We start from the raw sequence: 16,600 nt of genomic DNA, 5'->3' as shown, positions 1-16,600 counted from the left end.
GGGTCTAGTGAAACCTCTCTCAGGCAACTACCAAAAGTGATCACAAACAACTCAGTCACCCAAGAGGTGATTATTAGCTCAACATCAAACACAGCAGGGTACATTTCTGAGAGGCCTTAATGTGGTTTTCATAAGTCAGAGAACTAGTTGCACTGATTGTCATTACGAGCCTACCTGTAATGCATTTCTGGGATCCCGTTCACGCTGTTTGTTACCTGGAATACTGTGTAGGAGATAGAGAAGGAATATATGCAATTTACAGTACGTGCCAGCTTACCCAGCTCAACTGGGAACACTCCCTAGATCTTGGATGTTTATCTGTGAGGCTCAGGACACAATAAAATAAGCCTGGGGATGCCAATGTGTGCATAGAAAACTGAAGATCCAATTCCCCAATCTATCTAAATGTGAGATTTGACCAAAGGAAGAAAAATACAATGAGACTTGCAGGTATTTATTTGCATTAGCACCCACTCCATGCCAGGCCCTTTCTAAGTATTTAAGAACAGTCCTTGCTCTGAGAGTTCAGAATCTAAGAACATAGGAGAAACAAAACAATGCAAATGCTTCTCGGGTTTTTCCCTGGACACCTCCATTTTAATCAAGCTAATCCCCAGATGCGCTAGTCTGTATTCCTTTAAACAAGCTGCACAAACCAATGCAGCTGCAGCTTCACTCTCTGGTACCCAAACTAGCTAGATTAAAGCTGCATCTACACAAGCTGCAATTACACCCCATGATTGCAATGTACGCATACCATTATGTACAGAAAGGTCAAGTGACTTACCAGTGGTCACACAGGGAAGTCAAAACCTCAGCTCAGACTGGCCTTTATGATTATCCAGGCTCTCAACTGCTTTGCTCTAACCACCCGTCCAAACAGCCCCTTTTCAGCTTCACTAACAAGTCTACATACCCACAAATTCAAATGGAAGAACGAACATAAGCTCATTTTTACTGAGGTCATCCAGTAAGAGGCATTTGAACAATACAGACAAGGTTACACCGGATTTAGCCCAGAATCATTAAAAGTAGCTAGAGGAACACACTGCTGATTACAAAAAATGATTTGTCCTGAAGCATTAGATGCCTCTACTGGTTATTCTGTTTGAAAAACCAAACCCGATCAGGAGATTGAACAACTATTTACATTTAAGACGTGTGATTTTTCTAAAATGTGAATTGCTGCTGGAAATATTCCAATGAATGTGTCTACATACACTAGTGATTTAAAAAAGGGGGGGGCACAAACTAGGGTGCTGCCTCAATAAAGGTGCTGGTGGCTTTTTAAGATTGTTGATCACAACACACTGATTGTGAAATTATACTAGAAATACAACCAAGACACTAAGAATGTTTGATTTATTTGTGCAAAGTAAAGTGGAGTATCAGTGGAAATAGACTGTGACAATTTTGGAAACATAAGTAAAATATATGAATTCAGGTTGATCTCATGGCTTTATTATGCAGTTGTTGATATCAAACTGTTTGATCATGAATGTCCTCTGCCTCTGGGTAGCCACCATTGCCGACAGGATCTACAACAGGTACATACCAGAGCGAGGACAATGGGGAGTACCCAATTATAATGATTGTTCCTTGATCAGCCAATAGATATGCTAAGAGGGGTTGCCCAAGCTGGGAGAAGATACTTCCCCCTCTTGCCTAAAGGCAGGTGCAAAACGGAGGGAGTGGAATTCTCCAAGGAGGTCAACAAGACAGAAGTGACCAAACAGGTGTTTAAAAAGGACTCATAGGAGGAAAGACCCACACACAAGAAGTTTGGGCAGGAGAAGGGAAGGGGACAGGCCAGCCACAGTCAAAGGAGGCAAGCTAAGGGAGAAGCCTCCATGTTTCAGAAGCACCCAACCCATGCACTACAACAGAAGGACATTGGAGAGCCTCAGATGACCCTGACGCCAGCTCAAAGAATATTCTTGAGTGGAGAGGAAACTGAGGCAGAGAACCACACACAAGATTTATTATTTTGGTATATCTGTGTATTTGTTATGCTACTGAAGAACAATGCTGTGTGTTCGAGTCCTGTATGTACTACACCTAACCACAGGCCACCTGAGCATGTTAATCTGCAATACAGAAGGCTCATATCATCAGTGGGATTTTGGGAGAGGATGTGTTTAAGATACAGAGGAACCTGTGGGGTCAGCATTGGTTCCAAGTCCTGGGCAATGGACAGTAGGGTATAAAGAGTCAGGATGGCGTGCTAGATAGACAAATTCTTGGGGTGCAGATCCTCTAAGGACCCCAAGACAAACACCGTGCATGGACTCTGTTCGGACTCCAGAGACTTAAAACACACCAGTTTGTTGAGTGACGAAGAGGTGGGGGGGGCACTCAAGTGTACCCGGGAAGACATCCTACAATCTTTCTTTGTGGGGCATACCATAAAACCTTTTGTTAAATGGCTACTTCAGAAGCAGATCAGATCCGTAGCTGGTGTAATTCACCCTAACTCCATTGACTTCAAGGCAACTGTGCACATTTACACAAGATGTGGATCTGGCCATATGTCATTAGTGAGTGTAAATTGGTTATGTACACAGATGATGCCCTGATAAAATAGCATTGATTCAACGGGGGCTGTTGAAAGTGATCTGACAAAGGACTTTGTTCAACTGGATGCGTGGTCATAGCAAAATAATCAGCTTTTATTGAATGTCTAAGAGTATTTGTACTTCTGCTAATCTCATTCTTAGAGAAAGAGAAGGCAAACAAACAATTTAAAGCCTGAATTTCTCAGGGGCAAGAGCCAACAGGATTGCAGTGAAGATCAATATGTTTAACTATTTCAGCATTTAAAGTCTATTGATGCTAATCTGTCTTCTCAATACAGTATAGATCTCATTGTTACCTAGGAGCTTTTAAAGAGGATGAAGGACTGTCTTCAAGCTGCAGAAGAGGCGCCAGATCCCAAAGCCTGGTTCTCCTACCATGCAATACAAGTAACTCCTAGTTACTCTGACACCCTGGGAGCAGAACACAGCCCGTGCAGGTCTCTTAGATAACACTCCCAGTACACTCAAGACAGAAGAGGCTTCTCCCACTCGGAATACAGAAATCCTGCACATCAGGCAGGGCCACAGATGTATTCTAATACATTGTGTAATAAGTTAGCTTGGTTCATGGCACCATGGAAGCCAGGTACACAACACTAACACTGTACAGGGCTCTCACTCACTGCCAGCTCAAGGGGACTTCAACCAACAACATTTTCACACTTAGGAGACCAAAACCAGGCACCTCTGTCAGCGACCTGATGTTTCAGAGGCACTGAGCTCCAGCAGCACCCTTTGACATTGAGGGGTGCTCAGCATTTTTAAAGTCAGGCAACTTATTTAGGAGATTAACTCCAGTTGCCCAAGTTTGAGTGTTGGCTGTTAGGGTCTGTGACGGGGCTCCACTCATCATGCTGGCGCCTCCTGCTGATCATCTTGGGGATTAACTCCACAGGTCACTACACCCATGCCTGGTGGTGCCTCACCCGCCATCACTTCTGCTCCCAGACCCACATCGCTCCACGGAACGCAGCATTCTCTTCAGGACGCAACCCTGCGGACACGTCGAGAGCTGTGCGCCCACCTTCCAGGGGCGAGTGTTGCAGTCCAACTGTCCCGCCACGTCCCCAGCAGCGACTGCAGCCAATTATTCAGCCACTTCCCCAATGGCCCCAACACCCCCTTTGTCCTTGCCTCAGGACCTCAGCCTGCAAATCTCAGCAGCCAGCCAGAAGCTCTTCTCTAGCCAGGGTGCTAGTTTCCTTCTGCCTGCCAGGCACCCAGTCCTCCCTCCTTGAACTTCAGGGAGTAACTGCAATTCTTCTAATATGGGCCTTCTGGGATCTGATTAGCTGTTCCTCGCAGCCCCTCTCCTACTGGCTACTTCCTGCGCAGCCTCTCTAGGGCCCTGTTAATCCCTTGCTGCCAGTATTGGGCAAGCACCCCATCACAGGGTCCTTCCCCTATTATCGAAAATGCTGGGATAAAAGGTGCCCCATTACTAGTCTTCCTACTTCACAGAAAACGCAATGATTTACCCTCAAACAGCTACTTGCTACACAGTAGTCAAGAGTCTTTTAGACACCCAGCAATGCCAGGGGCTCTGGCTACTTGTATAACTGATGGCAGAGCAATGTGGAGATGTTGAATGCGCAGTTTCCCACAATGCAGTTATTTAACAAAACACGTCTATGGTTTAGTTAGTGTTTAGTCCACATTAGAGATGGGCCCTAACCTAAAGCCTAGATCCAAATACTCCTCAGCTTGGAGAAAGTTTGGAACCAAGACCAACCCTTGCAGATCATGAGTATTTGGAGAGTGCTTAAAAATATAAAAAGGGTTATAGACCATTATTATTATTAGACTGGGACTTTTTAAGTATCAGGAGCTGGAGTGACTGTCCTGAGTTTATTTAGCACTGCACTTTTTCCCACCACACAGTGATGACAGTAGGAGATTGCAGGGTTCATGACACAGTCTTGACTTTAATGTGGTTACTCAGAAGATTAAAGACATACTGGGAGCCAGTCTCTCTTGAACGTATCATGCACTCCCCTTATATCCAAGTTAATCTATTTAAAATACAAACCTTTTAGTTTACATACAACGCATGTTTTCATTCAGCATATGCAAGAGTCACCCTAGTGCAGACACCTTGTGCAATATTGAAACCCAAATTACACCACTTACTTGGGGCTTCAGTGGTGCCTAGGATTTTGTTTGAGACCTTTGCACCAGGTGGAAATCCACCTGCTGTGCGGATGAACATCGGCAGATATATACGTGAAGCAACAGCTTACCTACTCTGCCATCAGGTGCATCCACTACCTTGATTTTCATACCCGTCAAGAAAAACACCCACAACTGGCACTTTTGAATTACCACTCCCCTTCTGGGGTTTGGTTTATGAACATAAAGTAAGCTTCACTGAAAGCAAAGCTTCTAGTCCCCTTCCCCAAGCTCACCAGTTCTTCCCAGCCCTTCCCAAAGTCCCTGAAGACCTTCACCAGGGCCTCATCAGCCTTATCCTTCCCTCCAGGGCTTCACAGTCCTATATAGCCTTTCCCAGCTGAGGCTTCACCCACGCTTTGCTTTGCTTTGCTTCCCGCAGGTCTGTCAACTACGATTTCCACACCAGCAAACCCCTGCATCCCTCTGTGCTTTCTGAGCAACAGGCTTCCTTTATATACTCTAGCTGGTCACATGATCGTCACCTGATATTTTCCTCCCCTCCCTCTGACTACAATTCCCCAGATCCCTCAGAGAACTACGCATCCTTTAAGAGCATGCCTGCTCTTAAAGGGGCTGAGCCTTGGAACATGGTTGACTGGACCGGGGACATCACTATCCTTAAATGGGATACACCACAGTACCGCATCTGTGCGATTCAATGGTTCTGCTCTTTCTAGGGTAAAGGCAGTGATGAGCTGCCAAAATATTAACAACCAGTTCCCTACAAAAAGTTCTAATTTAAGGGATGTGCCCCAGTATGTATTTTTTATACCAACAGGGTTACCATACGTCTGTATTTTCCTGGACGGCGATTTAAGATTTAAGACACCCTGGGGGTGTGCTAAGGTGACCAGATGTCCCGATTTTATAGGGACAGTCCCGATTTTGGGGTCTTTTTCTTATATAGGCTCCTATTACCCCCCACCCCCGTCCTGATTTTTCACACTTGTTGTCTGGTCACCCTAGGGGGTGCACATGTGTGGGTCCTAGCTGCTCCATGCCCCCATCATTGAAGCAGGCATGCAGGGTTACTGCCCTGGGAACTGCAAGGCACCAGTGGACGTGGGGCCAGCTGCAGACAGGGGCATGGGACAGGGCTAGCTGGAAGCAGGGGGTGCGGGGCTGGCTGCAGCCAGGGCAGGAGGTATGGAGCTGGCTGGAGCCAGGAAGGTGCGGGGTTGACTGGAGGCAAGGGGGTGTGGTGCTGGCTGGAGACAAGGCAGGGACTGACTGGAGATAGAGGCTGGCTGCAAGCAGGGCAGGGGGATGCATGGCTGGCTGGAGACAGGGGTTGGCTGCGGGCAGGGCAGGGGGTGCGGCAGGGGCTGGCTGCGGGCAGCAGAGGGTGTGCCAGGGGCTGGTGCGGGCAGGGGGTGCAGGGGTGGCTGGAGACAGGGGCTGGTGTGGGCAAGGGGTGCGGGGGTGGCTGGAGACGGGGGCTGGTGCAGGCAGGGCAGGGGATGCGGCAGGGCTGGCTGGAGACAGGCTGGTGCGGGCAGGGCGAGGGTACAGCAGGGGTTGGCTGGATAAAGGGCAGGGGGTGCGGCAGGGGCTGACTGTGGGCAGGGGGTGCGGAGGCGGCTGGAGACGGGGGCTGGCTGCGGGCAGGGCAGGGGTGCGTGTGGCAGGGGCTGGCTGCGGGCAGGGGGTGCAGGGGCTGGCTGCAGGCAGGGGCTAGCTGCAGGCAGGGAGTGCAGGGGCTGGCTGGAGGCAGGGCAGGGGGTGCGTGCAGCAGGGGCTGGCTGCGGGCAGCGGGTGCAAAGGCTAGCTGCAGGCAGGGAGTGCAGGAGCTGGCTGGAGGCAGGGGCTGGCTGCGGGCAGGGGGTGCAGGGGCTGGCTGGAGGCAGGGCAGGGGGTGCGGCAGGGGCTGGCTGCAGGCAGGGGGTGCTGGGGTGGCTGGAGGCAGGGGCTGGCTGCAGGCAGGGGGTGCTGGGGTGGCTGGAGGCAGGGGCTGGTTGCGGACAGGGGGTGCCTGGGTGGCTGGAGGCAGGGCAGGGGGTGCTTGCGGCAGCGGCTGGCTGCAGGCAGGGGGTGCAGGGGCTGGCTGCGGGCAGGGGCTGGCTGGAGGCAGGGCAGGGGGTGCGTGCGGCAGGGGCTGGCTGCAGGCAGGGGGTGCTGGGGTGGCTGGAGGCAGGGGCTGGCTGCAGGCAGGGGGTGCTGGGGTGGCTGGAGGCAGGGGCTGGTTGCGGGCAGGGGGTGCTGGGGTGGCTGGAGGCAGGGCAGGGGGTGCGTGCAGCAGGGGCTGGCTGCAGGCAGCGGGTGCAGTGCGTGCGGCAGGGGCTGGCTGCGGGCAGGGGGTGCTGGGGTGGCTGGAGGCAGGGCAGGGGGTGCATGCGGCAGGGGCTGGCTGCGGGCAGGGGCTGGCTGTGGGCTCACGGGGAGAGCAGCCGGACGCAGCCCAGGCCCAGCAGAGCAGCCGGGAACCCACCAGGCAGCAGCGGGAGCCCTAGGGCCAGGGGAGCAGCAGCAGCACCAGGGCTCGTGGCCGTGGCCATGGCCAGGCGGCAGCCCACATGGCTCCCGCAGCACAGCGCCCCCGGCGGCCGGAGGAGGAATTACATCACTTCCCGGCTGGAGCCCATCAAAGCCTCAGCGCCCCCTGCAGGGAAGCGGGTTAACAACCGGTTCTAAAACTGCTTCAAAATTTAACAACCGGTTCGTGCGAACCGGCTCCAGCTCACCACTGGGTAAGGGGTTTTATCTGATCTTAAAAGATGACAGATCAAGAAATTTCACAGCTTCCCAATCTTTCATTAAATGTATTATTTAACCATTATTCAGTGGAACCCATTTTGATGTGCACGGCTATTCTGCCTTTTATGGCCATAGCGCTGCCCCCATTAGAATCCTATCCCTTCAACAATGATTAAAGAGCAGCTGACATTTTCTAAATGACCATACTTTTTCGAAAGAAGCTGTTCATACATCGCAGATTTTCTGTATTTCTTTCCTCCTGCTCTTTATTACTGAGAGCATCTAGTTCTTGGGGTCTCACGCTCTTCCTCGGTGTGAACGTAGCTCAGAAGGGATGCACCAAAACTCTGACGGCACTTGAAAGGAGCAGTGCGTGTGCACACACAAACACACACTCTGCAGCGCCAGAGGGCAGCTCCCCCCACCACACTCTGAAGTAGGCAAACAGACGAGTACCACTGCATGGACACACATGACTCCCCCTGACACTACCATCAGCAGGGCTACTTATATTTCAGGACTATTCCATCCTTTGCTGTGATCCCTTAGCTACTGCTGGTTGGAGTAGCATTAACTACGCAGATGCTGGGACTGGACAACAAGGGATGGATCACTTGATAATTCCCCTGTTCTGTCCATTCTCTCTGGGCCACCTGGCACTGGCCACTGTCGGAAGACAGGACACTGGGCTAGATGGACCATTGGTCTGACCCAGTGTGGCCGTTCTTCTGTTAACTTTGCAGTGCATATTTGTCTATATTTTATAGGCGACAACAGCTGAAGCAAAAAGGGCTGGTCTTGACTCCTTCTCTTTCTATCTGACCATTCCCCTACAAATCCACTTAACGGTCCTCCCGCACTGTTGCCTTACGATCAGTCTCTTTTTATGGGTGAAGACATGCAGGTGGGTTTCTGGTCACTTTTCTTAGTAAGCTGTAATCTATCCACACTCCGCACTATTTAACCAAAGGGAGCACTTGGCCAAGAGGAGATGGGCTGAGTGAGAGGTGTTCTGGATCACAATTTAGGTTTAAGCAGGCTTCGGAGTTCTGATTCAAGGCCAAATCAGGGCTACTTTTTGATTTTGTACTGGGTTATACTTACATCAGGTACTTGCAAGATTTTAGACCATGATGTCAGAAATCTCAGTAAATCAGCCTCTCTCACAAAATCTTGAATGTTCTTGTGAGATTTCAGCTACATCCAAACCAGAACCAGAAAACAACAGCCCCTTATGGTTTAGGATCCAACCTGGAACCAGGGGTAGGCTTGGATCCGTGCCCCACATGCAACTGGAGGGGTTCAGATTCATGACCCTGGTTTTGGCTGATCTCTAGCTCCTCAGGCTGATGTTGGGGTCACGTATCTCTTTCCATCACAGCCAACAGTGATACACAAGTGATTCTGACTTCAGGTGCAGAACAGGAGTCAGAAGCAGATGGACTCACAAAAAAAAAAAAAAAAACCATCATCCTATTTTCATGCAAATAGCCTTAACAAAAAAGGATGAAGGAGGAGAGGTGCAGAAAATATCTGGTAAAGAAGCAGAACATATTTATTCATAGGGTTACCATCAGCTACCTTTTAAGAAGCACCTATTGTGAAGGAAGAAAGAGATTTAGTTAAACCTGCTACTCACAAAAACTGAATTATGCTGTCTGAATCTCACTTCTTAGTCTGAATTTAGAATCACTGGCTGATTTCCAATCCTCAATACAATGTGCCGTGTGGGCAGATACTATGTCCCTTGCAATACAATAACAAGGGTCTTAAAGAAGACAGGCAGTTCCTGGAATACACAGAATCAGGATATAAGAAAATCTCATTCCCTTTTTACACCTGGGATGCAAATGACCAATCTCCCATCCCTTATCACTGCTGTGGTATAGCTCATGAACAGGGTTCGTCGCTTGTACTGTGTCCACAGAGATGAGATGACAAGAGCAGTGCTGTGCACTGTATATGCTTTATGAGCGGGCATTATGCCCCGTCTTCTCAAGATAAGCGAGAGATCTTCCACAAAAACACAACAAAGGGAAAGAAGGTCTCTACTGAAAACATTCTACTGTGATGCTAAAGATATATATTCGGAGGAAGCTTCTCCATTGTCCTATTTATGTCAAGCATACAGTACTTAGAGACGCATGTTCGCAGAGGTGGTGTCTGTCTGCAGGCAGAATGTCCCCCTACACAATTCTAGTAAAAAAGCCATTTGAAAACAGCACCAACAATCAAGAATTCCCCATTCATATATGCAAGCAGAGCACTGAAGAGACCTTTTGAAGTTGCCTCCTTTGAATTTTGAAATTTCCACGTACACCTTGGGATCATTTGCTGTTCCAAATAAATGTGGCATGCGACAGTAGCTTACATACAGATCACACATTCGAATCATGAAGGATATTCTTCTTGGTGTCCACACGTATCTAATGTATAAAGCCTTCCTGTTCAACGTTAGTCATTACACATTTAACACAGACACACAAATTGAGATTTGTAAGACACTGAAACAATAGCTCCTCCAGACATGCCTTAATTTATATGCATACAAACATACAGTAGAGAGGCAAGGACAATTATGTACTTTATACAGTATAGATACACATTTTCCATTAAAGAGCTTCTGTGTATACATTTTCTACTTTACATATGGATAGCCACATGGTCCTCAAATATTGCTATATATTGTGACTACAGTTCAAATTTAGCAAGACTCAAACGGTATCTTACCTTGACTTCCTTGCTGCTCTCTCTATGCAAAATTTACACTTACTGTTACCATCAAGGCTAAATAAATGCAGAGAAATGTAACTGCTCCAGCCACACAGTACTCTTGACGTGGAGCTGCAGCTATTGCATTGTTGATTTTAGTAGATTATGTGTCTGGCTTTGCTAACCTGCTGTTTTAATGCTCCACGGGCTTTTGGCAAAACACCAACAATACTCACAGCCACAAGGGGGCTTTAACAGCTCTCGGGTGCTGTTTATCGCAGCAACCCTTCCGTGCTTTTTAAAGGAAACAAAAGAGTTGTTTTTAAGTGTTTTGACTGCATTAGGGCGACAGTTGTTGGATACAAAAGAATATTTTTTAAAAATACATCTGTGCCAATCCCCACTATTCCACCCGTGTGGACTCAGCCAGCATTTAGATTAGAAAAATTGGAATAAAGGTATGTGCATTTTAAAGGAGGTAGCAGGCTGAGAATCTGAGACTGTTACTAGGGATGGCTAGGAGTAAAAATGATGGGGGGAGGGGTCATTAAGCATTAAATTATTGGGCCAGATCCTCGGTTGGTGTAAACTGATGTTGATATCAATGGAGCAACACCAATTTACGAAAGCTGCGGCTCCTCCAGCCGAGTCAGTCTTTTTGTTTTTCTCTAGAAAAGAAGGGTTCGGCCATTTATTAAAAAAACCTAAAACCTTCTGATTAAATTCTGAAAGCAGAGTCTCTAATATTGCACAGAACCCATTGTTGGGATGTAACATTATAATTGAAATAAAGAGAGACATGGCTCATGATCGGATTTCAAATAAAAGCCCTTAAGGGCCAAAGCCCCCACTAAAATAAATGGCAAAAATTCCACTGGCCTCAATAAGAGCACAATTTAACCCATGCTTTCTAAGTGTCAGCCCAGTTTACGTTGCATCCCATCTGTTGGCTGTCAGAATCAGGGTGACAGAGTAAGGTGAATGGTGTAACCCTGTCAAGCTGTTTAATCCAGGCCTATACCAAATTTGCAGCAATGTAATCAAACTGATTTAGAAATAGATTTAGTTAAATCAGTGCAACACCCTGGTGTGGTTGCACTTAAATCAGTTTAAAAGCGGCTAATATTGACCGAGCTTAATTCAGTTAGCAGAGCTACACGAATTCACACCAGCAAAGAAACTGGCCTCTAGAGTATTAGCCTGCCCTCTAGGGGATGGATGGATGCAAGTTTAGGCAACATTCTGGATTTTGCAGAATACGTAAACGTCTATAGATTTGAATTAGAACTAACTATATATTTATACTAAGTTTAGCACCATGGTTTATGAGCAATTTATAAGATTTTTTTTGAATATCATCAAGGGTCAGACCTTAAGACCTTTGTGCACAGATACACACACGCATACACACTCCAGATTGTTAGATGTATTATTACTCAAGTGCCTAGGAGCCCTATGCATGGACTAGGTGGCCAACTTTCTAATCGCACAAAACCGAACACCCTTGCTCTGCCCCCTTCTCCAAGGCCCCACCCCTTTTCTGAGGCCCTGCCACTTCTGAGGCCCCGCCCCCACTCACTCCACGCCCCCTTCCTCCATTGCTCACTCTCCCCCACCCTCACTCACTTTCACTGGGCTGGGGCAGGAAGTTGGGGTATGGGAGATGGTGAGGGCTCCAGCCGGGGGTGTGAGCTCTGGGCTAGGGCCGGGGATGAGGTTTTGGGGTGCAGGAGGGGGCTCCAGGCTGGGTCAGGGAGGGAGTGCAGGCTCCAGGAGGGTGTTTGGGTGTGGGAGGGGGCTCAGGGCTGAGGTAGGAGGTTGGGGTGTGGGCTCCAGGAGGGGGGTTCAGGACTGGGGGGTAGGCTCTGGGAGGGAGGGGGTGCGCGAGGGGGTTCTGACCTGAAGCAGGGGGTTGGGATGCTGGTGGGGGTTCGGGCTCCTGCCAAGTAGCGCTTACCTCAGGTAGCTCCGGGTAGGCATTACAGCAGGGCTAAGGCAGGCTCCCTGCCTATCTTGGCTCCGTGCAGCTCCCAGAAGCGGTTGGCATATCCGGCTCCTAGGTGCAGGGACGGCCAGGCAGCTCTGCGTGGTATGCACTGCCCGCACCCGCAGGTACTGCCCCCACGGTTCCCATTGGCTGTGGTTCCCAGCCAATAGGAGCTGCGGAGCTGGCACTCAGGCGGGGGCAACGCGCGGAGCCTCTCTGGCCACCCCAGCACGTAGGGGCTGCAGGGACATGGTGGCTGCTTCCGGGTGCCGCGTGGAGCCTGCCTTAGCCCTGCTGCACCACCAACCAGACTTTTAACGGTCAAAAGCCGGATGCCTGGCAAACCTAGCATGGGCCAGGACCCCACTGTGCTAGGCGCTGTACAAATACAGAACAAAAAGACAGACCTTGCCCCAAGGAGTTTACAATCCAAGTAGTTAGATGGCTTGCTCCCAGGCAACACTAGTGTGGAAAGGCCAAAGTGAAAACAAATAATCTCACAGAGATTTTGCATCTTTCTTCCAAACCAGACTCAGAAAGCCTATCAGGAACTGGTACACTGGGTTTGTGGTATATCACAAATTGATCTAGAATGCATACCCTCTAAGGCTTGATTCAGCAATGAACATCACCATGTGCCTAATGTACAGCACCTGAATAGTCCCACTGAAGTCAATTTTCAAATTTTCCAAAGGACCTAAGTGACTTAGGATCCTAAGTCCCATTTTCAGAAGTGACTCTGGCACTTTAGAGCCTAATAGAACCTAAGTCACCTAGGTGCATTTGAAAATTTTACCCTGTGGGACTACTTGAATGCTTATCGTGCCTTGCTGAATTAACTTTTGAGATTCAGATATGTGCCCACTAGAAACTGGACTGAGTCCCCAACTCTATTTCACCTAGTCCCCAAATAGGCACTGGATGGCAACTACTTCCTGTCACTACTGACATGGGCCCCAGTTAAAATGGTGACCTACAGATGAAAAGCTTGTGTGTGCCACTCCCAATTCCTCAGCCAAATTCATCCCTGAATTTGACCCTTTTCTTTTGCATTTAATGTATTTCAAGGCCTCTATAAATAAGACTCTGGATAAAATTAATATCAGACCAAACATTTTAGAGCTATGTAATACATTTATGTATGAACTTAAAACATTTCAGATTACGGTATTTGCCATATGATTATATAATGTCATCTCATTCTGCAATTATATTGGTTTGATGTTCATTGTACATCTCCATACAAAAACACAGCACGCCTAGAGATAGTTTTGGGTAAAGAAACAGTCAGCTCAAGTTATGTGAAACATTCAAAGACTAGCTAGGTAAGGGAAGCAAGAAGATAACAATTTTTAAAAAAAGAAACCAACTTGGTTTTATGCAGTGCCCCAATAACCTAGAGCGAGAAAAGCCACTGGGACAATAAACAATGTTGTGTGTACTAGAATATTAAGGATTTGGAAAGCAAATAGGATCTCAGCATGACTGGTGAGATAAAGAGCATTGTTCCTAAATCATCTTACATATTTTTCCAGTTATTCTTTTTGTTCCAGTTACTGTGCACTGCTATGCACCCTGGATAGTTATTTACAGCTGTGAAAAGTCGGCCTAAACTGCTGCCAAACCAGAATTCTCCCATTACTCACTCAGACAGGTGGCAGCTTTTTATATCCATTTTGCACAGGTGGAAGTGAACACATTCGCACAAGGCACTGGAGAAATCAGACCCTAAGCCAGCTGTTCCATCTCGGCTGTAGAGGACAAGTTACTCAGCTAGTCTGTCTATATTGATTTATACTCCGGTAGCACCCCAAGACCCCAACCCGGGTAGAGGCCTCATTAACCTAGAAACTGTACAAACACAGAACAGAAGAGGGTCCCTGCCCCAAAGAGCTTACAATCTAAATAGATCAGACACCGTTAGCAACACTGTGAACACCACTGAGAGCAGCAAAAAAGGGAAAACAGGCCTGATTCCCCTCTCGTGCCAGCTTTATTCTGGGAAAATCCATACACTTAAGAGGGTTATACGCGATTTACATCAGCTTGAAAACTGATTTAGGCTCAATGTGAGTATACACAGTATTGTAAGGCAACTTTCTGTCTCAGGCTCCCAGATTCTGTGGAGTATAATTCTGATCTACCTTTGTCAGCGACTGCTCTAAGCAACAGCTGGTGTTTTGAGTGGTCACTTAAGGTGGGTTTCATTTTATTTTGTTCACATGCCTTTCAGGTTGGCATCCACAGCACATTTTGTCCCCTTTTCTCTTCTATCCTTACTCAGAAATACCAGGAACTAGATAACTCTGAAAGCATGCTGCACGCTCTTTCCAAATGAAGAACAGGCTGTATACACAGGAGAACATAAATACGTATTTGTGCATGAAATTCAGATAACATGGGGAGTTTGCTGGCCTTAATTGCTATTGAAAGCCTCTGGGTTTGTAAAAGTTTCGCATAAGCTAAATTCGACGTGGTGTATTGATTTAATTTCCATTAGCTTATTTTCAGAGATGTCATGTGCACCATCCACACGCTTAACTCAGAGTCTGCAGTGCTCTCCCCTTGCCACTAGCAGTGATGCTGGATCCTGCTACTTCAAAAAGGCACCTCTTCCCAGAGGACCTCTACCACACGGATTAGCTGGAGCATGATGTAATCATTCCTAGGAGCACTGCCTCTAGATTTGGTGGGCCAGATCCTCAGGTGGTGTGAACTGGTGTAGAGCCATCAAAGTCAGCGGTGTTATGCCAATTTACACGAGCAGAGGATATGGTCTGAATTTCCAGGCAGAACATTACCACAAAAGGGGCTACTTGGGTGCTGGTAGGAGCAGGAGAATTGGAAACATTTCTGTAACCAGGCAACGTGAAATCCATAAGCAATAGTATCAGTGTTCTTGTTACCAGGTGGCCCAGATGGCTTTTCTTGAACAGGACCACGAAGTGAATTTATACAGACATATAAAGCATACCTGCTATTAATCCTTCTGCCAAATTGTACCTCCTCTTGTCAGGACTGTGTCAGCGATCATTGTGCAAAGAAAGCAACGGCAACATAGAGGTTGCAGTATTATTAATGTGACACATGATCGGAGTGACAGCCTGAAACTCCTTATAGCATCTTGCGATTGGGATGCCACTTGAGGCACCAAAAATGTTCTTTCATTGAAGCCCTGTAAACATCACACTGTGACCAACAGCAATTATTATGCAGAAGAAGTGTCACCGCGCAGAGGTACGTGTGACTGTTAGCTCTTCATGACTGCTTTTTCCATCAAAGGAAAAGTCAAGCCCTGTCAGGACTCCAGGATGTCTGGAAATTGCAAAGAGCCTTGCTATGAAGGGACATAAAAAAACCTGCAAAGCGATATTCAAAAGGAGCCATTACCTTGTTACCACGAATGTATCCCATCGCCTTGATAATGCAAAAGTGACAAAATTTGCACCCCGATCAGAAAGTACATTGTATGTTCTACAAAGAGAGAGATGGGCAGGAGCCACTGAACTACAATCAGCAGGCTGACAGACTGGTTTTCTGGAAGAGAGGCCTTCCTCACTTCTTCCTTTGCAGCTGGGAGAAGAGATAAGAAGATCTCAATCCACCTGTGGCAGCGGCTGCCAGCCGCTGAAGTAGCATTGGAAGTCTGGGGAAGGGACGGGTATTCTCCTTTTCATCTGTGCATTGATGTGCTGAGGTAATGGAACAAGCAGGGTATTAATTTAGGGTGTGTGACTTGTCTTGGCAGGGCCTACGCTTCATGCTGGCTCTCTGCACAGGGAAGGATTCCACCGTTAGTTTTTAGTTACTGAGATCGGCCTACGTCACAAAGTCTGGATCCAGCTCAGAGCTTCCCCAGAATTCAGGGCGAGTTGTGAACTGTGGGTTTTGGTTCAGTTCCAGCACGGTTTTATTTACCGTCAGTGACTAACTCTTCCTATGACAAACAGAACACATTATTGCCCATTTGGCTTACTGTTCTGTCTCTTATTCCTACTCACTTTTTCTCTATATGATTTTGGGGGATGCAGAACATTTTAGAATAGGAAGGGCCCAGAAGTGGTGGCCAGAAGAAGACAGGAGGACAAAGCACTAGAAAAATATGCCGTCGTGAGCAATGCTACACTTTTCCCTGAGATAGCGATGGCAAGACCTAGTAGGTCATTTTCACCTCTAACTTCTTGCATTCTATTGTAGGATTTAATCTTGCTTGCTCCCAGAGCATTTTGCACAGTGTCAACCCTTACACAAACACAGACAAAGCCTCTGCTTCACATTACTCAGAGAAAGTCTCGGTTTAATAATGAGGGATTTACCAATGGGTATCTCATTTCTGATGAACGTTCTGGACCATTCATGAACCATCATAAGTCTTTCAAACACTTGTTTAAGTAGCAGACTTGATTCTTTACTATTAACACATTGCAAACAAATTGTAGCTCTAGAAATGAAAGTGGAT

General features: G+C 47.6%; 1 protein-coding gene across 5 annotated transcripts in view; it reads right to left on the bottom strand.

The window, feature by feature from the left end:
- Nucleotides 1–16,600, bottom strand: part of RAP1GAP2 (RAP1 GTPase activating protein 2) — a 265,430-nt gene that overhangs the window by 220,870 nt on the left and 27,960 nt on the right. The window contains exon 1 of one of the 5 annotated variants that reach the window (XM_073315717.2): nucleotides 10,173–10,320. The exons of 3 other annotated variants lie outside the window; for them this stretch is intronic. The gene's annotated coding sequence lies outside the window, so the exon portion shown is untranslated. Of the gene's footprint in view, nucleotides 1–10,172; nucleotides 10,321–16,600 lie in introns of those variants that run through there. One more of the 5 variants, XM_073315720.1, reaches the window with a different exon arrangement.

The sequence above is a fragment of the Lepidochelys kempii genome, chromosome 17, assembly GCF_965140285.1.
Source record: "Lepidochelys kempii isolate rLepKem1 chromosome 17, rLepKem1.hap1, whole genome shotgun sequence".
Taxonomy (NCBI): domain Eukaryota; kingdom Metazoa; phylum Chordata; order Testudines; family Cheloniidae; genus Lepidochelys; species Lepidochelys kempii.
Note: the sequence above shows the minus strand (reverse complement) of the source record. Positions and strands in the feature narration are given on the sequence as shown.